Source organism: Drosophila sulfurigaster, chromosome X, assembly GCF_023558435.1.
Source record: "Drosophila sulfurigaster albostrigata strain 15112-1811.04 chromosome X, ASM2355843v2, whole genome shotgun sequence".
Classification (NCBI taxonomy): Eukaryota; Metazoa; Arthropoda; class Insecta; order Diptera; family Drosophilidae; genus Drosophila; species Drosophila sulfurigaster.
In genome coordinates this window covers 28,463,513-28,490,494 of record NC_084885.1, presented here as the reverse complement: position 1 = coordinate 28,490,494, position 26,982 = coordinate 28,463,513, and the positions used below count along the sequence as shown (strand labels likewise).

Genomic DNA, 26,982 nt, shown 5'->3' with positions numbered 1-26,982 from the left:
TGCCGGTCTACAAGTCGAGCTTGGTAGTACCTAACTGTCGAAACTCGGCTTGTAGCATAGCTAGAAAAGTGCGACAAATTGCTTTCGATTTGTCATAAAATTCTTGTTATTTATATAACGATGTTATGTAAGGGTTCGTCGTAATTAAGTGAAGAAACGCCGAAAAGGGGATTCAAGTTCACATTTATTTGGGGGAGAGAGATCTGCAGAAAAATTAGAGTTCTTCTAGGCAACCTTTATATTTCCACAACAACTTTCTTAGTAAGTTCTTTTGTGACTTAAGTGAAATTGTTAAAAGGGAAAACTTGACGCTTACAAAATGATTTAACGCATGAATTCGTTTTAATTCAATTAAGAAATTCTAAAGTCAAGTTTTTGTAGTTTACAAAACAACAAACTAAACATTGTTGAAATTTCGTTTTTAATGGCAATGCTTTGATTCACGATTCGAACAGAGCAAAGTATAAAGCCAACAGCTGTTTCATTGTGAACGCTTTTGCATGATTAAGTAGGTTTGATTGGTTCGCATACGCATACGGATTTTTTGTTGCTTGTTTTTTGGGCCACATTCTTGCTCTATTAGCCAGCTTGACTCAGATATTCCCAGACTCGATATCACAGGCCGAGAATCGCACGTTCGCCTCACACTACTAGCCTAGTTTTTAGTTAGTTATTCTCGTTGTTGTTGTTGTTGTTGTTGTTCCTCTTCATCGTTGGCGTTCTTTTGGTTTTGCTGTCATTTTTGGTTGGTTGTTGTTTTTGTTTAAGGGGCGTCGCTGGTCTCGTAAAACTTGTCAACGCTTTAAAATTAATAAACTCAACTTTTATGCACACACCATAAAAAATGACAAGAGCAACAAAAATAAAACGGACAAACTAAAAATAGCAGCCAAGAACGGGGTGGAAGAGTCAGTCCATCGTCCATCGACGTTATAGTCCGTAGTCCGTGCTGGAGTTTAAGTTTTGGGCCCAAAAGTATTTAAAAATCTCGTAAGCCAAATGCGAGCTAATAGCGTTGAGAGCCACAGATACACAATACAGAGACACACGGTCACACAGCTACAGATACAAATATACACATGGACACACATAACGTATTTTATGCGGGGGGCCTTGAGGAAGAGTTGAAGTTGAAGCAGCCAGCCAGTGGGAGAGGGAGAGGGAGAGGAAGAGGAAGAGGGACGGAACTCCGAAAATTTACATACATGATTGTCATAAAAAATCAGCAAGCAAATTGTCAAATCCCTAAACTGACAATAAAACAATAAAGAAGACGATGCTGAAGACAACGCAAGAGGCAGGCCCAAAAAAAAAAATATATATGGGCACAAAACGGTTCGCAAGCTCGAAAAATCTCTTTTTGCTCTCCCCCCTCGCACTCATCGTTCGCTGGATCCCCGGGTGCATGTGTGTGTGTGTGTGTGTGCCTTTACAGTGGGCAGAGGTCGAAGCGGTGGGGCAAATGGAAAAGGATGATTGTACAGTGTGAATACAAAACTAATAAAATGCCGAAATTAGCATATTGTAAATCAATAGACTTTAAAGACCTTCTTAATCATTTGAAAATCAATAATAATAGGATTTTAAATTCCTTTTTACTTGCCATTTTGATAAGTTATATGAGAACTTGAAATTTTTATATTCATATTAAGAAAAGAGTAAATCTTTATTATATTGAGTTCACTTTAATTAACAACTCTTAGATAACTATGTACTTAAAAAACAAAGAACATAGTTGGGTTTCTGTAATGTGTTAAAACTAGAGGCACTTAGTTATTATTAAAGTTTTTTCAAGTAAGAAAAGTAAATTATAAATATTATTTAAAGGTCATTTTTATTTTCCCGTTATTACGAATTCCACTTCTGGCATTGTTCGGTTCTTGATTCTACAAAAAATGGTATATATATTTGAACTTATTTCTACAATTAGGAGAACAAATTTCTATTGCCTGTTTAATAATACACAATGAACAACTGTGACTATGTCACAGTCAAATTATAAAAGTATGAATTAGTTACCTAATTATTTTCATAAAGAAAAAAAAATCAATAAAATTATGCAAAGCCAATTTAAATTTGAAATCTTCATCTTCCTCATAAACTAACCTCTTAAAGAAATATTATTTTAGTTGCTTAATTTGTATTATAATATAAACAATAACACAAATTAAGCAACTCAAATAATACTTCTTTAATTTAAAGTACAAAATCAAAGTTATGAAAGTTTTTAGCTTTAATTGAAGATTTCATTATTTTTCCAATGAGTTGCGCCCACTGTATTTACTACTCGTGTAGACAGCAACAGTGTGCAAGACAAGGCCAAGGAGCAGAAGCAGCATCAGCAGAAGAAAAAATAGTATAAGAATGAGTAAAAGCAGCGGCAACAACAACAGCAACAAGAACAAACTACAGCAATTGTATTAAGAGAGACTAAAAGCTGCCTGCTCTGTATGGTGTGAGGTGGTGTGGGGTGTAGGGTAGGGTAGAGGAGGGGAGGGGAGGGTTGGGTGGTTTTAGTTTTGATCTTGAGACAGCTGATGCTGTTGCTGTGATGCCTTCTGTTGCAGCCTGCAGCCTGCAGCCGGCTCAAGTGCGCACAGTGGGATTAAGCTATTTTATGGCGCATTTATGACACGCAACTGTTGCGCACTGCGCAGGTAGATCGACGTCGTCTAACCTAACTCTAATTACAAGGTGCGTGCGTGTACGTGAGTGTGTTTGTGAGTGTAAGTATGCGTGTGACGTCGACGTCGAGGCCTTGCGTGTTAGCGTCAATCACGGCGCACGATTGCAAGTCCTTAATGCGTGTCCAGTGTCCAGAGTTCTGCTCTGTTCGCTCTCTTACTTGCGATGCTCTTAACGAGCGCTATGTGTGTGTATGTATGTGTGCCAGTTAATGACTTTTTAATTGAGCGCGTACAGCTGTCATAGTCAGCGCTGTTACTTTTTAATTACGTGAGAGTACGAGAGCAAGAAAGAGAGATGAGGAGGAAAGAGTGTAAGTGTATGTGAGCTGAGCAGCAGCGGGAGTGAGAACAAACAAAAGCTTAAGCCGACGCCGCAGTCGCAGCCTCATTCACAGTCACAGCTCCAAAAAAAAAAAACCGACAACTTCGTTAAATTTCGGCTGCGTCTTCGGCTTAGACATCGGCTTATGTAATGCGAGCGCCACTCGCATACATCGCATACATGCCGTTGGCGCCGCCGCTGGCGACGTCGTCGTCGTCGTCGTCGCTGTTGTCGCAGCATATTGCCCTCCCCTACGATGACTCACGATCATCGTCGCATGGTGGCTCAGGGCCAAGCCATGCTGGCCCACCATGCCTTTTCTCCCCTCACCACCGCCCCAGCTTCGTTTCTTGCAAATAAACGTCGCGGCTGCGCCGTTTGTTGTGGTTTCTCTACGCCTGCGCCTGGGTTTGTTGTTGTTTTCTTTTCGTTTCGTTTTTTTTTTTTTCGCTAAAGCCGGCTTGAAGTTTGCGCTGTCTTTCTGTATGTGTTATTTTTCTTCTGTTTTTTTATTTTTATTATTATTATTGGTGTTGGCATTTCGTTGTTGATTTTGCGCCAGAGCTGTATACACACACACACACACACTCATATGTCAATATACACATGTATGCATATGTGTATAAGTATGTACATAATGAATAAGCGCTTCACAGTTGTTGCTTTGCAGCCTGGCACTGATATTAGGTCAACAGGCTTACATACATTGTATGTTCACATACATACAATCATACACAGTGAAATGAAATAGAAGTGAGCTTTGCACAACTCTCGCTCAGCGCAGCAAAGCTTTGCTTATGTGCTGCGCATTAGAATTAGCAAGCAGGCGGACAAAAAGCTTTTAAAGCTCAAAGCTATGCTTGCCTTTGCTTTTTCCTGCGTTACGCACGCGCCTTTGAATAAGGTGACGTTTAGTGACGTGTGCGCGACTAGTTAAGAACGATGATGCTCCAGTTGAGCGCATATGATTATCAAGTGAAACTTTGAACCGTTCTTTTTTTTTTTTGGTGTCATGTGTTTGTATGTATGTATATTTATTGATTTTTCTACGTGCTGAACATCTTGTGTAAAATCTATTTGCACTTCACACGGCGACAATGGTCCAATTACACTGAGAGAAAACGCAACAGCAAAAGAAGAAGTTTAGGAGATGACAAATTTAGCAAAAGTTGCAAATGTGAGTTGAGTTTAATTATTTACATAAATATTTAGTATACAGATTCATATACATACATATATGTATGTATTTATATTGTGGGCAATTATTATTCGTGATATTTTGTAGCAGTGTACAGTTTGTTGGCTGTGTATTTCTTGTCCCTTTTTTTTGTTGTTTTCTTAACACTTCTCTCGTCTTCGTTTTTGTCATTTGCATATTTTCTAGAGATTTTGCTATGATTTTTAGCTAGATCATTTTCAGTCTCTCAGTCATAATTAATATTGAAGCCAAAAAAAAATAGAGAAACGCTAGCAAAAGAACAAGCTGAGGAGGAAAGTGAGAAAACAGACATAAAAATACGCACACATACATACATACATATAATTCAGCACAAAAGAACTAAGCCAAACCAAAACAACAAAACGAACGACAAATGCTGCTCAATCATAATTGAAAAATGCACGTCGACAACAACAACAACAGCAACAACCAGAAGAACAAGAACAACAACAGCCGTAACACGCAAAGGCAATGGGAAAAATAACAAAACACAGAGAGACAGAAAAAACAGCAGATGCACAACGCACACAAAAATGCCAACACACAAGCGCAAGCAAACACACATACACACACACACACACAAATGCATAGGGGCAGGAATTGAATTTTAAAGGAATTCAATTTGAAATGCAAACAATGCAACAGCCACACATGAGCACACTCACAAACACACACACATACATACATTCATATCGACGTTGTTAAACATGCCAACGCATTGCGCGCCAACTGCAACAAAATGGCAATGAAACCTCAGTGTGACAAGCGTCGACTGCAGCAGCGACTGCGACTGCAGCAGCGACTTCAACTGCGGCTACAACTGCTAAATGAGCAATGCACTAAAAGTAAAAAGAGTGAGAGAGGCAGCCAGTGTGTGTGTGTCTGTCTTTCTGTTTGTGTGACTGAGTGAGGGGTTGTAAAATAGAAATGCAGCAGCGCTGTCGCTGCCGCCGTCGCCATCGCCTGCTGCTTTTGCGCCCGTTGTGCGTGTCTAATCTGCAGACTGCAAAAGTACTTGCAATGCATATACAAACACACACACATGCACATACATTTTGCTATACTTTTCTACTGCTTTGCAAAATGCAATGTGGTATGTGCAACACGTGTGTTGCATACTACAAACGCAAACTCAAATGCAAATACAATGTGTGTTTGTCTGTATGTTTACCCCCACTGTGCTCTAATTTTACATTTTTCCCTCCCTCGGTTTGCCTTTTTTTTTTGTTTTGCACGTACATTTTTATGAATCAAACGTAAACAGAATGTCTCGCCCCCTGATAAACGAAGCAGCGTCGAAGCAGCAGCAGCAGCAGCAACAAGTGCATTTCACATTTTGCATTTTGCATTGTTGTTGCTGTCGCAGTCTCGCGCTCATTAATCAAGCAAGCTCGCCTTTTGTCCACTGTTAATTTTTGCAGCAGCTGTGTACAGCTGTCGCACTCTGTTAACTTTAGCTATTAGCATAGGCAGCATCAACTATTCGCTGTCGCTGTCACTGTTGACATTGCACACTGTTCGGCAATTAGCGATGCGACGCTGTTGCTGCTGCTGCTGCTGCTGCGCTCTCTTTAATTAGTGCAATGTGTGCTGTTCGCTCTTTTTGTCTTGTTGAAGAACTCTTTTCTTCTTTTTGGCATGGGAGTTGGAATGGGTGGAAATGAAATGAGAGATGGGATGAGATGAGAACAACACTTGTCAAAACTTGACTGGCATTTGGTCTGACTGTACTTTTGCTAAGCTTGCTTACTCGCTCTCTGTCTCTGTCCCTGTCCCTGGCACACACACACACACACACATGCGCCAACTTTTAATCATTAAAAATTGTAACTCTTATTAATATTTAAGGCTTTACATAACACACATACACACACACAAGCAAATGGGCAACTAACCATGCTCCCTGTAATGCTACATATATTACACACACACGCACACACACACAAACACATACGCGGCTCTCACATAAAGCTTAATTGCAAGGCATCGTGACCGTTGTGCTGCTGTCCTCCCCATACTCCTGCTCTCCTCCTCCTCCTCCTCCTCCTCCTCCTCCTCCTCCTCCTCCTCCTCCTCCTCCTCCTCCCTCTTTGCTGCCCACTGCTGCTGCTCTGCTGACTCTAAAATATCCAAGCGCCAATTTAAATTTAATATCGACGCGCACAAACACACACACACACACACACACACACATGACATACGGTCCGTATGTGTGTGGTGGTGGTTTACACACACACACACACACAGTGTGGAGTGGGAGAAGGAGAGGGAGCTTGGACTGGCCAAGGGCTGTGTTGCTTTCTCGCTTCTCCTTCTCGCTTCTCGTTCTCGTTTCTGGTTTCTCGTAAATCTATTTGGCACATTCATGCATAAAGTATTTAGTATCTTTGAGATACCTTTTTAACCGCATGGCAACTACACACACAAGCACACTCCACATACACACACACACACACACATGCCGGATGATAGCGTAAAGTTCAGTTGGCAGCCAACCAAATGCGCGGACATTGAGGCAAAAGGCACAAAGATGAGCGCCAAACGTCGACGGCGCGACGTCCAACACTTTCACTTTGCCAATGGCCAATTGTATCTACATACATACACACATGCCGTATGTACACACATTTGTGTGTGAGTGGGAGAGTGCGAGAGTGTGTGTCGCGCGCTTTGGCAAAATAAATTAATTTCAAACGTAAAGCTGCTGCGAGTATGCAAAGTGCCAGCGCACACAGTAAATACAATTTGAACTACTCAACACACACACACACACACACACATACAGACAAGAACATTCACACACTCACACTTAAGCTGAGAGAGAGTGGCCAATACAATAACAGCAGACTTTTAGGCTAGAAAGGGGGCGGGGGTAATCAACCACAGGCAGGCAGAAGATATTATGGAGAGTGAGGTGTGAGGGTGGAGGGGGAACAGGAGAAACACCAAATGGGCAGACATAAAGAGAAGAGTCTATATAGCAAAGGAAGACCAAAGAATGCCTAGAAGTAGCTCTCAACTAACTTAAGCTTCCGCTTTAATGCGAGCTTAAGAGAGCGCCTAAAAAAGTTGAGTGAACTGGAAGCTTAAAGCACAGCTTGAATTTTAAATAGTACTGAGCTTTAACTTGAGCTCAAGCTTAAATATATCATCAATAATAAATCTATTATATTAAGTACCTCTTCTACATAAATATTTGTTAATTTATAAACAGAAGAGTCTATGTAGCATAGGAAGACCAAAGAATGCCTAGAAGTAGCTCTCAACAAACTAGTGCTTCAGCTTTAATCTAAGCTTTAAAATGCGCCAAAACTACAAGCTTAAGGAACAGCTAGAATTCTAGATAGTGCTGAGCTCAAGCTTAAATATATTATCGCCAACCTAGAAGTAGCTCTTAACTAACTTAAGCTTCCGCTTTAATGCGAGCTTAAGAAAGCGCCTAAAAAAGTTGAGTGAACTGAAAGCTTAAAGAACATTTAGAATTTCAAATAGTACTGAGCTTTAACTTGAGCTCAAGCTTAAATATATCATCAATAATAAATCTATTATATTAAGTACCTCTTCTACATAAATATTTGTTAATTTATAAACAGAAGAGTCTATGTAGCATAGGAAGACCAAAGAATGCCTAGAAGTAGCTCTTAACTAACTTAAGCTTATACTTTAATGCGAGCTTAAGAAAGCGCCTAAAAAAGTTGAGTGAACTGGAAGCTTAAAGCACAGCTTGAATTTTAAATAGTACTGAGCTTTAACTTGAGCTCAAGCTTAAATATATCATGGCTAACAAATCCATTATATTAAGTACCTCTTCTACATAAATATTTGTTAATTCATAAGCGGAGGAGTCTAAAAGTAGTTCTCAGCAAACTAAAGTTTCAAGTTTAAAGCGAGCTTAAGAAAGCGCCAAAAATCTTCGATTGAACTGGAAGCTTAAAGAACAGCTAAAAGTTTCGGTAGTACTGAACTTATTCTTAAATATATTATCGGTAACAAATCTATAATAATATTTTTAATAAAAAAAACTCCAATTAAAATGATTATTTTTATTTAATTTGTTAATTTTTATTATAATATAATACTATATTCCTCCATGCTTCATTTCATGTACATATGCTTTATTTATAAACTGATTCTGATTATTGCCAATTTAAATGTTATTCAACACTAAAATGTTCTACTTAAACTTAAAGTTGAGCATCTTTTCGATTATTTACTGCAGTAAACAGAGATGAAACTATTTGAGCCTAATCTAGTTTCAACATTAATGTTTATTTGATCTGCAAATTTGCAATTTAACTTAAGTACAATCTAAGTTGAACTTGTTAAATGAAAATTTGAATTCAATTAAACTACAATTTCAAAGTGCACATGTAAAGTTGCTTTACATGCATTAGTTATTTTCTAAGTTTCTACTAAAGTCTTCAAATATAATATGGAATAATTTGAACCGTTTTTTGATTCATATTTTTCATCAACTTTAAATCCTTATTTAATGAATCTATCTTTTGTCATATCTCTGCTTTTAACTTCGACTAAAGTTATAGTTGGCAATGCATCAATTAACTCGCTGCTTGCATATCACGCATACGCCGCGTAATCGCGCCTAACTCGCGACGCCTAAAAATATGCAATGGAAATTTACCTGTCTAAGTCGGCACATTACGCTGCTCCTAAGCGGGCGTTGTTGTATTTTAAAGCAGTCAACGAGAGAGGGAGAGGATGGAGATAGGGGAATGCCATGGAAATAGATGAGGCGGGGGGAGGAGGGTGGGTAAAAGGAAGAGGAAGACAATTCAGAAGGCAGCTCGCGTAGGGCGACGTCGTGAATTGTGTCGCATGTTTAGTTTTTGGCCAATGGACGCAACACGAGCCGCCCATCGATAACCCAAACTGCGAGGCACAACAACAGCGAGCACACACACACACAAGCACACATTCAGATCACACACATGCACACACATACACACACACACACGCAAAGCAGCTCGCAAAGGGATAATTTACGAAATTTGAATCTTAGAAAATGTTAAAAGCATTTCGCACAAGTGTGCGTAAAAAGTGTGTGTGTGTGTGTGTGTGTGTGTGTGTGTGTGTTTGTGACGTATGTGAGTGTGGGTTGAGAGTGAGTGTGTGTGTTTGTGTGGCGTGTGTGTGACTGCGCATGTATTTCAAAATTGCAAAATGTCTACATGGACATTCAAAGTCAGCATCGCCGTCGACCACACGACGTCCGTGCGTCGCTCCCCCTTCCCCTTTTCCCTCTCCCCCTTGGCAGCTAGAACACCCTTTGCACTACTCTTCACTTTCACTTTCACTTTCTCCATACACACACACACACACAGCTTTCCAGCTGCCATCCGGATGGCCATCGTCTACGCTTTACACACACACACACACTCACACACATGCACATACATCTTGCTTGCGTCCTTGTTCAAGCTCATTTGTACGTCGCTGTTGCCCCTGCCTCATGCGCCGTGCCACTTGCCTCTTCCTTGCCGTCTGGCCACAGCTACAGCTTCAGCTTCTCCCCCCACACACACACACATATTCGCAAAATATGCATACGTAACGGGCAGCTTTAGACGGAGGAGAGCATAGCAAGGGGTGCGGACAGCGACGGGCCACATTTGGCTTCCTGTATGCCAGCTACTCTGCTCTTCTCCCCTCCCTTCTCTGTTTCCCTTACCTGCCCCCAACTGCCCGATGGCCCCGCAGCAGCTGCTCAAGCTGCTTTGAGCTGTTTTGAATGTGTGACAGCCGCCCAACTGCCACGCCTACAACGACAGCGACAACGACAACAAGTAAGGAAAGCTGTACAAGAGTGTGCTCGACTATCAGATACTTGCCAAGTTAGAAGGAGAACAATCATGAGGACTTGGTTAAGCGAAAAGAAGAGATTTGATTTGAAAAAGTTTTACTTGAATAGTGAAACAAAATAAGACAGTATAATTTATGGCAGTATATTCATTACAGTATATTCAATGGCAGTATATTCATTACAGTATATTCAATGGCAGTATATTTCAGATTCATTATAGTATATGCATTATGTTCCATTGGCAGTATATTCATTACATTGTATACCATACTTGATATGTTCAATGTCAGTATATTCTATGATTGTGTATGGATTACAGTATGTTCATTACAGTACATTGCATGGCCGTATATTCATGACAGTATATTCCATGATACATTATTACAGTATATTCATGACAGTATTCAGTATTTTTAATGGCAGTATATTTCAGATTCATTATAGTATATTCAATATGTTTCATTACATTATATACTTGATATATTCAATGTCAGTTTATTCCTTTCCGATTACAGTATATTCCATGAACGTATATTTGAGGCAGTATATTCCATGATTCATTATTACAGTATGTTTATGACAGTATATTCTTAACAGTATATTCATGACAGTATAGTCAGTATGTTCCATGGCTGTATATTCATGATAGTATATTCAATGGCAGTATATTTCAGATTCATTATAGTATATGCAGTATGTTTCATTACATTATATACTTGATATATTCAATGTCAGTATATTCTATAACGTTTACAGTATATTCCATGAACGCATACTTGAGGCAGTATATGCCATGATACATTATTACAGTATATACATAACAGTATATTCATAACATGGCTGTATATTCATGACAGTATATTTAATGGCAGTATATTCATTGTATATATATATTCATGACAGTCATGACAGTTATTCATGACAGTATAATCGTTGCAGTATATTTATTGCAGTATATTATATGGTATATATATGGTATATAGATAGCAATGTTTTCATCCTCTCGCTTCTTAATGCTTAGAATGTATATTTTTAAGTAAAGAATATTTCCGATGCAAAATGTCATACCCTGTTGCGCTAGTGATGCCGGGTATAACAAGGACTTGTACTATGAGAGATGCGTGCGAGTTGAGGGCGATTTTCTTTTGTTGTTGTTGCTGTTGCTGTTGCTGCTGCTGCTGCTGCTGCTGGCAAGTTTCCTTGCCCAATTTTCATTTTCATGTCTCGCTTTTCCAAAATGTAAACTCATCATAAGTGGACCAGAGTGTGTGCGGCCGAAAGGACTAACGCAGACGTCCTCTAAGTGTGCGTATGTGTGTGTGTGTGTGTGGATGTGAGTTGGGAGAAAGACAGCAGGGGAAGGGGAAGGGGAAGGGGGGGGGAGCAGGCACTGAGGTAGGCAACATTGTGCGTCGCAAGTGCTGTGAATGGACATACGATGCTTAGGCTGAGACTGAGGCTGGGCGCTGTCAAAATTGCTGGCAGCAAAGCAGTTCGAGCTGGAGTTGGGAGTCCAAAAAAACGGAACGGATTTTACAATGTGCTGCATACGCATATGTACATATATACAAATTTATATATACAAATACGTTGAAATATATGTATATAAGTGTGTGGAATTCTTGCGAGGGCTGCTTCATTTCAATTGCGTAGTTTCCCACAAAATTACTTTGAAAGAGCAAGAAAATTAATCGTCTTAACATACTTCACATATAATTACAGATGCAAATCAGGAACTTTGACATTAACTTTGGTTAATCAAAGGTAAGCTCAACGTACAATTTTAACTTAAACACATCTTAAAAATTTACAATAAAGCGTAAATTGAGTTAACTTACATAGTTTCTATGTTCGATCTTAACCATTTATTTTTTGGTTTAATTCAGTCAGCTTGACAAAGTTCTGAACTGCATAAAGAAAGCGAAGAAGAAAACGGTAAACCAAGTGTAATTTTGTAATTAGAGTCGCGTTTTTTAGTACAAACAATAATAACTAAAATATTTATTATTTCTGAAGATTTAGTTAGTGATCAGATAAGTATTTTATAAATTACTTAAGAACAACTTTTGTATGGCAAAAACGATTACTGATTACTGCTTTGGCTGACAATTTGGTATATTTTTAATGATAATATACCAAATATAACTTAAAGTGTATTTTAGTATTTTTACAGTATATAAATTTGGCATAATTTTAGTTTATGGTCTTATTGAAAATGGGTAGCGGGTATCTTACAGTCGAGTAACATTCTTTTTTAGTTTTTAACAAATTTATTTCCACATGATCACAACAACTTTTTAAGTTTTCACAAATGAAATCAGTGCTGAAAGAGCTAAGAAAAGATTTCTTTTTTTCTGTTAGTTTACATTAATGTTAAAAACTCTTAACTTAACAGCAAGACAAACTATGTTAGGTAAATGTTAAGCAAATGTTATGAACAGTGGTGTCATTTCCGCTTTTTTCCCGTCAGATCTGGGTTTTTTTGAAGCGTGATTGCGGGAAAAATATGAAAACAGCGGGCAGCGGGAATTCTGGCTTTTTGAGCAAATTTACGCAGCTTTTTTTTTAGTTTACTTTTATTCAAATTTTAGAGATGTTTAAATTGAATTTAAAGGCTGAAATGTTAAAAATGTATTTCTCTCGATAAAATATCGATATTTACTTATATCGAGTAACTTCCCTCACAAGTTCACCCCTAAATTAAAGCTTCTTGCATCACTAATATTGTGAAATTCGGAATCCGAATTTCGGATGCGGCATATCAAGTTAACGATGCCAAAGGAATCATATAAACAAAAAGTGAGAGATGTCTGGCTGCAGAGCACAGAATTTAAGGAGTGGATGAGGAAGGATCCTACAGACCTCTCGCGGGTGTTTTGCAGCTTTTGCACGTGCAGCATAACTGCAAAATTAAGCGACTTGCGTGCACATGCTGCAACAAAAAAACACACCAGTGCTATGGAGGGCTTTGTGCAAAAAAATAAAATAAATTTTGCTAAAACGCCTTCGAAAACAATTGAGCAGGAGGTAGCGCTGTGCCTATTTGTTGCTCAGCATAGCGCTTAATTTTTGTACATTATTGTTTTCTTTGTAATGATATCCGTTAGAGAATTACCCATATATTTTATGTTAAGTGGAACTGAGGGTTTATTAGTGAAAAACATACAGTACATTGCCTTATAAAATCAGTTTTTTCTTAACTTTTTTCTCTGGTATTCCGCTTTTTTCAGCTTTTTTTTTTCGTTGATCCAGCTTTTTTTGCTCAGAAAAAAATGACACCACTGGTTATGAAATGTAAAATGTTAAATACTCCTAACATAACAGCAAATTAAACTATGTTAAGAAAACGTTGCGAAATTTGAAATGTTAAATATTCTTGACTTAACAGCAAATCAAAGTATTTTAAGAAAATGTTACGACATTTGAAATGTTAAAGTTAAGCAAATGTTAAGAAAGTGTAACGAAATTTTTAATGTTATACTGTTAATTTAACAGCAAATCAAAGTATTTTAAGAAAATGTTACGAAGTTTGCCAGAACTTTTCAAGTTGTATTCATTTTTATACATTTTCTATTTTGCCTGCGACTTATGTGTAGTTGAAGCGGCAATAAATTGCTGTGCAAGTTGTGTTTAAGCCAAAAAACTAGCAAAAAGAGGGAGAGTGAGAGTGACAGAGAGAGAGAGAGAGAGTGAAGTTTAAAATGAGATTTTCAACTATTTAAGCGGCTCCAAAGCAGACGTTCTTCTGGCTTCTTCAGCTGGTGGTTGTTGTGTATGTAGTTTTTGCCATGACCAACGGGCCATGTATGTATGTGTGTGTGTGTGTGTGTGGTCTATGGTCCACGTGGTGCGTAGTCGTCTGGCAACAAACAGCAGAAGCAGCCAACCACCGGCCATAGAAACGACAACTACTCAAACTCAACTCAACTCAACTCGATTCGACTCGACTCGAGTTTGACTTCGGCTCTGGTCGTTTCTGCTTCCTGGGCTCTGTCTTCCTGGCGGCGTGTTTCCTTTTTTGCGTAATTTACGAGATTATTTCGCACACACACACACATGAAACTTATAAGAGAGAGAGAGAGGGAAGAAGGAGAAAGCGTGAGAGAGAGAGAGAGAGACACACATGGACACACAGCTTCGCATAATGATGTTGGCTTGTCTTGGACAGCAGCCGGAGCAGAGTAGTGGGTGATTGCTCTAGCTCTGGGCAAGGGGTAGAGCGGGGGGAGTGAGGGGGAGATGGGTGGTGGTGCTGGGGCTTGTCGTAGTTATTGCTTGCGGGCATTCATTTTAATTTTAAAACAACAGCAAACGAGCAAAGGCCTAAAACATACAACGCTTACAAATGGCAAACAATTTGAGACACACCACACTCACACATACTCACACACACTCACACACACACACACACACACATTGCTTTGGGTTTTGCATAGGGTTTAAGGGTTGCCAGGCATATCTAATGACAGCCAACTACTCGCATCCTGTATTTATCTATTGCTGCTGCTGGTCTTTCTCCTTGTCTTGTTCCTTGTTCCTTTCTCCTTTCTCCTTCCTCCTCCTTGCTCCTTGCTCCTTGCCTCGAGTTGGCGTCAAGCGGCGGTCAAGTGAACACTGCTACAATTTCAGCCAAGCACGAAACTCAAAAACTTCCTTCTTCAAAATAATCAGAGCAGAAACTGAGAAAACAAAAATACCAACAAAAAATAAGAGTAGATGAACAGGTTAATAGATGTTTAAAAATAGTTAACGGCAAGTGAAAGGAAATGTAAAAAAAAGAAAATCAAGAAATTTGTAATTAAATTTGATTAACATTTTAATAGATACATAAAAATAGTTTATGGCAGATTGATAGAAAAATGGAAAAGAAAATTATGAAATTATGAATTAAATTATATGATAATTTTAATTGAAAGAAAGATAGAAATATAGAAAACACAATTATGAAATACTTAATTATTAATATTAATCAATTGAAATTTGAAAGTGCTGTTAGAATATGAATATATATATTATTATTCAAATACATTCAATTATAATATGATTGATAATTCAAGAAATTAGGTATTGTTGCAGTTAAATATAAATGATGTTTGATTAAATAAACATAAACATAAAAATAGAATGGATTAATTTAAAGTATTATAATGTGATTGCTTAAGAAAGAAATTAAATAATGTTGCAGTTCTATACAATTGATTGTCGATTGTATAATATTCAATAATATAAACAAAGAGAAATTCGAATAACATAAAATTTGTTGAATGCAATTTTAAGATTACAGAACTTTCAAGTAAGTATTGATACAAGTTAATTGAATACTTGAAATTAATACTTAAGATATTTAAACAAGATTTCTTAGGTGTTTTCTTTAAAATTACAATATTAAGTCGCATACGTTGTTTTTTCTTTAACTTAAACTGTTTAAGTAGAAAATGTATCTATCTATCTATTGTATAGTTTTTTGTAAAAAACACATTAAGTTGTGAAATTTGCTTTTCGTATTATTCTTATAAGGTGTTAACCCTTTAAAATAATATGAAAAGATATATAATACTTAGACTATACGATAACTTGACAATACTAAAATGCAGACAATAAATCAATTTATTAAACTAAAGTATATGAAGAAACAAAAAAAAATCATAAATGTGGGCATGAAGGGGTTAAGATTGGAATAACAATTTTGTACAAAAAGTAGAACACGACATTTACTCGTATAGAGTTTCTTTTTAAAATGTATACTATATTTCATGTAATTCTCTAAATCTAATCTAAATGCTTTAGCATAAAATGCTTAAGTAGACAATGCCAAATAGAATAGTTTTTTTAAACACGTTCATATGTGATATTTCTTTTCAAATTATTCTCATAAAGTTTTAAGATATGTAGGAATAAGAATTTAATACAAATAAATGGAATATGTGATTTATAGAGTTTCTGTTTAAAATGTATATTTCATTTTATTATCTAAATCCAAATCTAAATCCCATATTAAGTTTCTTACGCATTTCCTTTGCAAAATACAATAGCTTTTTTTTTAAAACACGTTCCTTTGTGATATTTAGTTTTTTATTATTCTCATAAAGTGTTACGATGTTAAGGAATAAGAATTTAGTATAAGAAGTGGAGTATGTCATTTATAGAGTTTCGATTTCAAATTCATATTTCAATGTATGCTTTATAGCATTTTAGAAATTCCGAAATTTCAAGGTCGAAATTCTTTTAGTGGGAAATATTGTTGGTATTTTTAAAGTATCTGCTTGCAGGAATATCGCAAAATTGAAACTTAAACAACTGCAATTTCAGTGTGCACATTCTCTCAGAGTCTCTCCACTCTCTCTCTCTCCACTCTCTCTCTTTCTAACTCTCCCGCTCCGTAATGAGAGGAACATTGGCACAAAGTGTTGTCCAAGCCTTTCATGTGGCAGTCAATCCTTTTTGGTTGGCTTGCAACACAACAAAGGCGGCAGCAGCAGCAGACGAGGACGACGAGGACGACGACAGGCGGCGACGTGGACACTTTCAGTGTCATTAGTTTTGAATAAGCCATAAATTAAAGATTAAAATGTATGCAGCATGCGGTGGTTTTTGCTTTTTTTGTTGTTGCCTCGCCTCGCCTCTTAATGGACATTGGCAGTAGGTGGCTGCAGTGCAGGGGGAAGGGAAGGCCAGTGCAAAAAGTGAAAGGAGGAAGCACACACACACACACACACACACACACACAGAGAGACGGAGTCCAACAATGGGCAAAAAGGCAGCCTAACGACTTTGAGAATGGCGAGCACAGAAGGGGATGGGGGTGTACAAAGAAGAGGGGGGAGGGTGGTAAGGGGAATGGGAATGGAAGTAGAAGCCACCCGATTGTGTTTTATTCGTAGACAATATACAAGTTTTCTTCCAGTCCCGTCATGTGTAGACACAAGATGCGAAAAGACTTTATCACTTCGTTTTGCCGTATATGCGGAACTGATTTTATACAAGACCCGTCGAGTATAAATTCTGGCCGAGGGAAATTTAAATTTCCCTCGGCTGCGCTGGCAGAATTTGTACTCGACGTTTCTTGTAGAAAATGTGCGGTCGAGCTCTTGCCGAAAATCTGTGCTTAGATTCTAGTGCGTAGTTCGGAATATGCAAAATAAAAATACGCTCAAAAATATATGCAGTAAATAAAATGTTTATTGTACTTCAAATTAAATGTATTTAAACTATAACAATGAGTACTTAAAATTATATATTATCTAAACAGTTTTACTTATAACTAAATAATCTAATAGCTAAAAGAAAAAATTAATTTATTTCGCCGCTTTCTATATTCTTCGCCCTGGACAATGCATTGTAGTTTCTATTTTTATCATCCAACATAGCTATTTCGTGGTCCTCAAAACTGTAAATATAAATACAAATCCAAATATATTTCTTAATTTAAATCAGATTAGAATAGTAGTTAAAAAATATTAACAACTTACCTTTTATTGTTTTATAAAAGACGCGTAGGAAAAAATCAACTTTCTTGTACAACACTCACAAAACAAATGACAAATGATACACAAAATTGCACATGTTCGAGAAAAGTAGGCGTTAGGGAAATTACGCGTTGCGCTAAGAGGGCGCGTACATCAGACTCATTGCAAGAAGCATTCTACAAGACGAGTCATCTAACGATCTGCAGAAAATTCTTGCACATGTTCGAGAAAAGTAGGCGTTAGGGAAATTACGCGTTGCGCTAAGAGGGCGCGTACACCAGACTCAGTGCAAGAAGCATTCTACAAGAAGAGTCATCTAACGATCTACAGAAAAGTCTTGCAGTCTCGGTCTTGGCATGACACGAAACACAATTGGGCAAGAAGAGGCAGCAGCAGCACAATGACGAGGCAGCTTTTTGCCTAGTCCATGTTCCTCCTTCTCCTTCTCCTTCTCCTTCTCCTTCTCCTCTTTCGCTTTCCCTTCCTCCTCTCACGAACACACACACACACATGCGGCCAACCCCCAAATAAAGCATTGCAAAATTTGCATACATGTGTGTGTGTGCCGAAAACTGCTGGCGTAGGTAAATTAGTTGCCATGTGTATGCGTGTGTACATGTATTTGTGCGTGTGTGTGTGTGTGTGTGTATGTTTGAAGGTGGTGCGCTGCCTTTAAAACTGTAAGTTGTGTGTGTGTGTGAGAGGCTGAGTGTGTGTGTGTGTGTGTGTGTGTGTGTTGTCCTTGTGTTGCGGGGCAGCAGTTGGGCAGTTGTTGGACACACACACACACACACACACACGCATATGCAGAGTACCTCACACACACACACACGCAGACACACGCACTTGGCATCTCGCTTTGACGCATGCCCGAGAAAGTATGCAACACAATTGTGCTAACTATGTTGGCTGCCTGTTGAAGTGTGGGTGTGAGAAGGGGAGTGTGAGGAGGGGAGGCGATAGCCTGATGGGGTTACGGCCAGCAACTGATTGTGTGTGTGTGTGTGTGTGCGAGTGTGTGTGCCCGCTGGCATTGTAAAATGCAAAGCGTCTACAACAATGGACAATGGCAGCAACAACCCTTAGAACATAACAAAACCAGCAGGCTCCAAGGCTTCCCCTCCCCCTTCCCCACCACTTGCGAACTAACTACAACTATAAACTACAAATGAATGCCCATGTTCCGTGTCCCTTCCTCCCCCCCGCTGTGTTGTTGTCTAACACAAACATTCGCTTTTCAGTTTTGATTATCAAAATAACTTAATTTATGCTGTAACTGCAAGTGTGTAAAGTGTGTGTGTGTGAGAGAGTGTGAAGAGTGTGTAAGGTGTGTGTGTGTGAGTGTGTATGGGAAGTGTATGTGTGTGTGTGTTTGTTGCCGCTGTGTTAGCTGCCACTAAACGTGCAGCTTAAGTGACGTAAATGTGGCATTTCTACATAGTTTCAGCTATTTGTTTGCCATCATTGTTGTTGCTGTTCTACATGTTTTTCAACGTTGTTGTTTTTGTTGTTTCACAAAGTTTTTGGTGGCAAACATTTTTGTACTTTGATTGTCATTCTCTCTTGGCTGTTATAGTTATTTCAACTCCGTTGTTGCCATTTCATTTGAATGTCTGTCCAACACAATTTGTTGCGCTTAATTCGAATACTTAAACCGTAATGAGCCAAATGAGAGTTACAAAAAGTCATCAAAACTAACGAAATACTCAAACTAACTCTCTACCATATACGTATGTAGGCTATCCCAAAATACTCAAACTAATGGAGCTTTTGCTTTTTACTACCTTAGATCAACAACTTGAGCAATCAACACTTTTGATCATTTTCAACAGAATGTATTTAAATGTGAATTTACATTTATTTAAGCTTGTTTTTCACTCATATTGAAAACAACTTAAAATGTGTGTAATGCTCTGAAACTAAAACTAAAAAAAAAATGTTATAAAATCAAGATTTTTGTCTTAGTACTACGAATTTTGGTCCAAATAGTGCGTCGAGAAAGTGAAAATCTTAATGTTACTTGGGTTTTTGCTGCTCGACTGTGAAATAATCTCAAACTGTTCTCAATAAAATAATATACCAAATACTGTTAAATATACCAAATTAATATACCGAAAAATTCAGAAATATACCGAGTTGTTAATATGATAACACGTGCAGTCAAAAAAGCTAAACAAGTAAGAAAGTGACATTCGAGTGTGCTCGACTTTGAGATACCCTTTATCTATTTGTAGTGCGATATTCATTTTAAAATATACCACAAAAATACTAAAATATATATTTGGTTTATTGATACAGTACTACATTCAAAATATACCATAGATTGCTAAATATAACAGATTGTCACTCAAAGCAAAGTACACAGAAAAAAAGTTATAAAATCAAAATTTTAAGAATTTTGACCTAATGTTAGAAAATACGTCTTGATTTGTTTTAGTGTATTTTTAAATAAAGTTAAGGTTATTCCATTTATTTTTTTAGTGTATTATGGGATTTTTGTTTCTGTTTTACGATAAAACATAAAAAACCGTTAATATTTGGGTTTTCGTACGAATTTCTTCATATTTGCAATTAATAATAAAAATAACTCAAAAATCATTCTTAGCTATAATTAAAGTGATATTTTCAACCTCAAATAGATTCCATCATAATTTGGATCGTTGTTGCAGGTCTTCAAATTATTTACTTTCCTTAATTAACTTCAAACTTTTGTTTTGCCATTGATTGCTGCTCATTGCGTGCTGAAATCCTTTGGAAATCCTCACAATTTTGCATAGCATAGAATATCAAAGTTGAGACATCATTAAGTGATTTCGAATTGTTATTACAACGCAGTCCCATTTACCTCCATCCAACCAACTGCTGTCCATCACATTTATATCATGCTGAAGCCTCTTCTAAGCACTCTATATACTTCTTAAAAAACAACTAAGCTCCGCTTTCAAGTCCCCAGCACAAGAAAAAAAAACATTCTTAAAAAAGGAAACTGAAGAGAAAAAAAAGTGGAAACAAAACAAAAGACAAGGCCCACAAGGTCCAATTAAACATAATTGCGTAGTCACCCTTCTGCTGCTTCAGTCCTCCATCCCGAAAAGTAAAGTTGCGTAAAAGTTATTGCCCTGCTTATAAAATAAGAAAAAAATATATATATAGAGAAAGTAGAATGCGATAAATGCTAATGTGTAACATGCTTCAAAGTGAACAGCGTATAAATTGTTTAATTACTATATTAATGCATTATATTATGTTGCAGAGATATCTACAAATATATGTCTAATTGCATGTTATAGAATGGTATAACAAGAAGTTTAAATAGATTAAAATAAAGAAACAAATTAAAGGGCAGCATATTTGGGAAAACACTTTAAAGATTTAGAATTTAGCAATAAAGTTAAAACTAAAAAAATAATTAAAGTTTAATAGATAGATAGAAAGTATAACAATGGGAATGGACAATTTGCCGTGAAAGAGTTCAAGTACTTTTTAAATAAAGTATAATGCGATAAATATGAATTAATTCAGTATAGATGCATGATATTTTGATGCCTAGTAGATATACATACAAAGATATAGTGTAGTAATTTATTTTTTAACACATTTCAAACTTTAAAATATTTAGGAAGCCTTATCAAGCCTTCTATTAAGTTAGAAATAAAAAGATAAGATGTGTAAAAAAAGTAAAGTTGTCAATCACTTTTATCAGATTTCGAACTTTGAAAAGAGCTAATGTTAAAATATTTGGGAAACGGTTAAAAAAGATATTCAGTTTGAAATATAGTCAAGTATATATTATTAATACTTGCAGCTTTATGTTACCTGAACTTTTTATAGATAGGTAATATCTTAATTTATAGTATACCATAAATATCATAAAAATGATAAAAATGAAATGAATTTTGCGTAAAACTAATAAAGAAAATGCAATGCGATAAATAATAATTTATTACTGCAAAGACAGATATAGTAGAGATAAAGATATAACAACAGAGACACATATAGTGGATAGATATAGTACAGATAAAGAAAAGATGTAGTCATATATATATATATATTTTTTTTTAAACAATTTTCTAACTTTGAAAAGAGTTAAGGGTTAAATATTTGGAAAACGCTTTCAAAGATATTCAATTAAAAATGATGATGGATATAAATGAAGAGTTTTATGCTATCTTAACTTTGAATAGATAGATTATATCTTAATTTATATTATTATAAAAAGTTGTTATACTATTAAAGTTGACCATTTGCTTTGCCAGCAATTCAAATTCAAATTCAAATTGAAGCAACTCGCTTGACCCGCCCACTCCTGCGGGGTATTAAGGGGCAATCAAGCTTGAGCTCGCGCTTGCCCTTTTGACCTCCTCTTCAGCTCCCTCCCTCCCTCGAGTGAGTATGGCTGCAATAAGATGATGGGCAGTAAATAAGTGAGCTTCGACGATGGCCATAATGAGTTGTTGTCCTCCTAGACCTTTCACTGCATCCGCATTCACAATCGCAAATCGCAAGGCAAAAGGGTTGACTGTGAAGCCAATGAAAATCGACATTTATATACATTAAAAAAAAGAAATGGAAAGAAAAGAAAAGCGAAGCGAAGCGAAGGAGATGGCAATGGCGATGGTAATAAATAAACTCGCATGTACATAACGCTAAGCACATTAATTAATAAGGGGGCATGGTCGAGTCCTGGCATTGGTCAGTTAGCTATTTAAATGACGGCAACAGACACAAAGAAAGCGATCGACAAGAGTTGGTAGAGGGGGGAGCAAAAAGATGGAAGGAGGAGAAGAGCAACTGTAGAAAAGTTGAACATCTTAAGTTTTCATTTGAACTTAGTTTTTCTTGCTCTCCCAAACTGTATTCTAAATCTTGTTCATAGTTTATGGCTCTGCTTAAGTTACAATTAAATTTCAAGTGCAATTTCTATAAACTAGGTCAGCACTGACATTTTTCCCAGCCAGCTTGATTGATGATTCTTGATTCTTCAATTCGTCTTTGTGCGACATTCGTAAACGTTTTGCAGACACTCAAAACGAAATACACTTCTGATAAAACTATGTCGAATCTTTAGCGAATATCGCCAAAAGGATGAGCACAGTTTCTTAGAGACTTTTGACTCTAATAAGGAAGCTTTTCCAAAAGTATTATTATTTGTATTGAACATTATGTTAGTGAATTATAGAACAATCGTTTTTAGTTCTATTGTTTGTTTTATTTGTATTACTTTATTTAGTTGTTTTGTGTATATTCCTTTATTTCATTTCGTTCCACTTTATTTTATTCAATTTAATTAATTTATATTATTTCATTTTATTCCATTTCGATCCATTTCATTTCATTTAATTCTATTTTATTCCATCCCATTCCGTTCCATTTCATTACATTTAACTTTATTTTATTCCATTTTGCGATACATTCCATTTCATACCGTTCCATTCCATGCCATTCTATTCCATTAGATTACATTCCGTGCCTTTCCTTTCCTTTCTTTTCCTTTCCATTCCTTTCCACTCCATTCCATTCCTTTGCATTCCACTCCTTTCCATTAAATACCATTCCATTCCATTCCTTTCCTTTCCTTTCATTTCCATTCTATTCCTTCCATTCCTTTCTATTCTTTCCATTCGATTCTATTCCTATCCATTCCTTTCCATTACTTTCCATTCCTTTCCATTCCTTCCATTCCATTCCATTCCATTCCATTCCATTCCATTCCATTCCATTCCATTCCTTTCCTTTTCTTTCCATTCCTTCCATTCTTTGCCATTCCTTTTTATTTTATTTTGTATTATATATATTAATTTTATATTATTTTACATTTTATTTATTATTATTTATTAACAAAAATTTGTTTATTTTTTTTTGTTTATCATATTTTATTTAACAATTGCCCCTTTGCAAATATACTTTATATACTTTATTTCGCTTTTGTTTTCCATTTCTCCTTTTTTATTTGTATGCTTTCACTAATGTATTTATTCTACTTATTTAAGGTTACATTCATCAGCATTTAACTGGCCATCAAACGAGATAATTTGATTACAGGGCATCTTCTGAGTCGATCAATGGTAAGTCGCATTTCTTCTTTGAATTTTTTGTTTGCTGTTTCTTGGCGTTTTTTACGCAGTTTTCTTTTTTTTGTGCTTTTTATTCGCACAAGAACTTGCGATTGCCACCCCTTTACTTTCCTTTTTTTTAAGAGCGTGTGTGTGCGTTAGTGTGTGTGTATGTGTGTGTGTGTGTGTGTGCGGACCGTTGTCCGCAGTGTGTTTGAAGGAGATGTGGGAGTTTTCAGAAGGCAGGACGAAGGCGTTGTGTCCGTGTCTTGGGCCTTTGCTTTGGCTTTCTTGTGCTTCCTCTTCGTCTTCCTTGTCTTCTTCTTCTTCTTTTTATTTACTCGCCTCGCCCGCCGTGCACTTTATGTCCAATTTTTTTCCGACATGTATTCGCAGCGTGCTTCGCTCTTTTTTTTCTCAGTTTTTTTTTTTTTTTTTTTTGCTTTCTTTCGGTGTTTAAATTAGAACTTTGTTCGTGCTTTGAATTTTTAAGTTATAAACTCAAGGGGGTATTTTCTCTTCTTCTTCTTCTTCTTGCGCCGCTCGGACGTATTCCTCTTTTAGGGTTTTTTTTTTGTACTTTTTGCTGTGCTTCTTTTTGTAGGCGTTGCTGTGGCCTAAAGTGAAAAAAAGGGGAAAATGAGTTTCACTTTTGCTGTCGAGCGGGAAGATGGCGTTTCTTACTGTTTTTTTTTTCAAAGTGAAAGTAAAAGCGAAAGTGAAAGTGCGTGCAGAGGCAGAAGAAGACATCAGAGGCTGTCCTAAAGGAGAAGGAAGAGGAGGAGGGGTAGGAGAAGAAGGAGAAGGAGGAGGAGCAGCAGCCGTTGATACATTGCGTCCACTCTAAATGCTCCACTGTGACCGCCCAAGCAGCTGCTGCCCTCCCCTTACCCCTTCCACTCTCTTCCCCTCCCCTAAACACACACACACATACACAGAGGAAATCCACAAGGACCTTAGGTCCTGCGAGAGCTACGCACACTTGGGTTATTATCAAATTGAATAGAAATAAATGCGACTGCATGTGAGTTTAAATTGTGCCAGCTCCCTTCTCCGCCTCCTCCTCCTCCTCCTTCTCGACAGGGGGGGAAGCGTATGATTTGTGCACACAGTTGATGTGGAGGGGGAAGTCAAATCGACAGGGGGATGGAGAGCATTGAAAGCTAGCTAATGTGAACACTACCCGAAACTTGTTGAGCTAGCTGAGGCCACTAACAAGCAGCATTAGTGGATGCTTCACGGTCGAAGAGGGGGAAAGGGAGAAGCGAACTTAACTCGACTTGTGGCAGAGATACTCGCAGAGATGGATAGCTCTGAGGCTGAGGTGCTTTTTCTACAGCTATTCAATATATTATTCAAGGAGTTAAACAAGTAGGAAAACTAGAAAACTAGAATTGTTGTTGTTGATTATAAAAGGTGAAAACGAAATGGAACAAATCTCCGATAAAGTACGGACTTTGTAATTGTGATAAGGTAACAGATATGTTAAGGAAGCTAGAAAACTAGAATTATTGTTGATTACAAAGCTCATACGATAATGAATAGGTTTAATCTGTTAATATTGATTTTGTATTTTTGTAACCAATATGTTTAATCTTGTATTATGTATTATGATCTTAGGATGTTGTATCTTTGTAGAGAATATAATTATTCTTTATTATATCAATACAACAAATCTCCGAACTATCTTTACAGACTTTGTAATGTTGTAACTAATTGTGAAAAGGTAAGGAAGCTAGAAAATTAGAATTATTGTTGATTATAAAAAGCGAAGAAATCTTAGACAACGTTCAAACGATAATGAATAGGTTTAATCTGTTAATGTTGATTTTGTATTTTTGTATCGAATGTGTTCAATCTTGTTCTTATGATGTTGTATCTTTGTAGAGAATGTAATTATTCTTAATTATATCTAATTTGTTTGTTTGGAATGTATTTAATATTTTATGTCTCTCACCAACACAACAAATCTCCGAACTATCTTTACGGTCTTTGTAATACTCGTACTAATTGTGAAAAGGTAACAGATACATATGTTGAATAAGCCAGAAAACTAGAAATATTGTTGTTATATTATAATGTAAGAATTTTAGATAAAGTTCGAAATATCTTTACGGGATTTTTAATGGTGTTACTTATTGTGAAAAGGAAAAGGAATATCTTTAATCTTTTATGTACCTTATGATCTAAAGATGTTGTGTATTTATTTGTATCAAATGTGTTTAATCTTTTATCTGTCGTATGATCTTAGGATGTTATAGTTTTGTTGGGAATATATTTTTTTCTTGTTAAATCTAATTTATTTGTTAGGCATATATTTATTCTTTAATATCGCTCAGCAATGCAACAAATCCTCGACAAAGTTCGAACTATCTTTAAGAACTAAGCCTAGGAATATTATTGTTGATTATGCGCAATGGAACAGAAAGTACGAAATATTTTTACGGACTTTGTAATATTCTTATTAATTATGAAAAGGTAATGAAAAGGATTAAACTTGTATGTGTCTCATGATCTACTATAAAAATGTTATTAATTGGTTTGAGACGAATAAGTTTAATATTATATTTGCCTTATGATCTGTGAACGTGATGTATTCGTAAGGAATATATTTTTTCTATTTTATATTTTTTTCTATTTTATATCTCTCAGCAATGCATTAAATCTCCGACAAAGTGCGAACTAACTTTACCGGTTTTGTAATGTTGTTACTAATTGTGAAAAGGTATTGAATAGGTTTAAACTTTTCTGTGTTTTACTTTATAAAGATGTTATGAACTTGTTTGTAACAAAATAGTTCATCATTTATCTATTTTATGAACTGAGGACATCATTATTTTGTAGGTACTGAATATATATCGCCTGCTATGAACCTTATTAACGTAGAAGGTTATCAATTTCCTTGTTATGAATATGTTCAATCTTTAATGTTACTTATGATCCTAGAAATTTGTTTAGAATTTCTAATGTACATTCTAAAAAACTTACTTCAAACATTGTTTTAAATAAAAAAGTACACTACATCACTCGATTAATTCAATTTATCATCAATTACTGTCGCTTTTCATGTCCACATTGAATACCGACTTCAACTTAATTACTTAAATAATGTCAAACAAAGAACTATCTTAAGTTTCAAACTGTCCACTTTCAATGCTCACTTCTCCTCTGCAAAGTTTTTGGCTATTCTATGCTGCTTCAAAGTGAAATTAATGTAATGAAACATTTATACAATTTCCATTTGCTGTGTTGTCCGCTGAGTTAAGTCAAAGGAAAGCCCCCAGTGAAAATCGGACAACTGAGACGTGAAGATAAACACATGCCCCAAAAAAAAAAAAAAAAAAATGAAAGGCAAAGTGAGCCAAACAAAAAAATAAAAAAAGAAAGTATGAAGAAAAGGGCATTTAAAAAGAA

The 26,982-nt window shown here is 36.4% G+C and overlaps 2 long non-coding RNA genes across 3 annotated transcripts in view; one reads left to right on the top strand and one right to left on the bottom strand.

The window, feature by feature from the left end:
• The first annotated feature begins 3,919 nt into the window (after positions 1 to 3,919).
• LOC133847243 (uncharacterized) overlaps positions 3,920 to 26,982 on the top strand; it is a 48,677-nt gene continuing 25,614 nt past the window's right edge. Inside the window, exons 1-2 of one of the 2 annotated variants that reach the window (XR_009895143.1) lie at positions 3,920 to 4,186; positions 23,506 to 23,580. This is a non-coding gene — a long non-coding RNA (uncharacterized LOC133847243). Of the gene's footprint in view, positions 4,187 to 11,771; positions 11,814 to 23,505; positions 23,581 to 26,982 lie in introns of those variants that run through there. The other variant, XR_009895144.1, reaches the window with a different exon arrangement.
• LOC133847246 (uncharacterized) lies at positions 17,207 to 17,886 on the bottom strand. Its single transcript, XR_009895150.1, has 2 exons — positions 17,519 to 17,886; positions 17,207 to 17,436 (listed from the first exon to the last, which is right to left on the bottom strand). It is a non-coding gene; the product is annotated as an uncharacterized LOC133847246 (long non-coding RNA).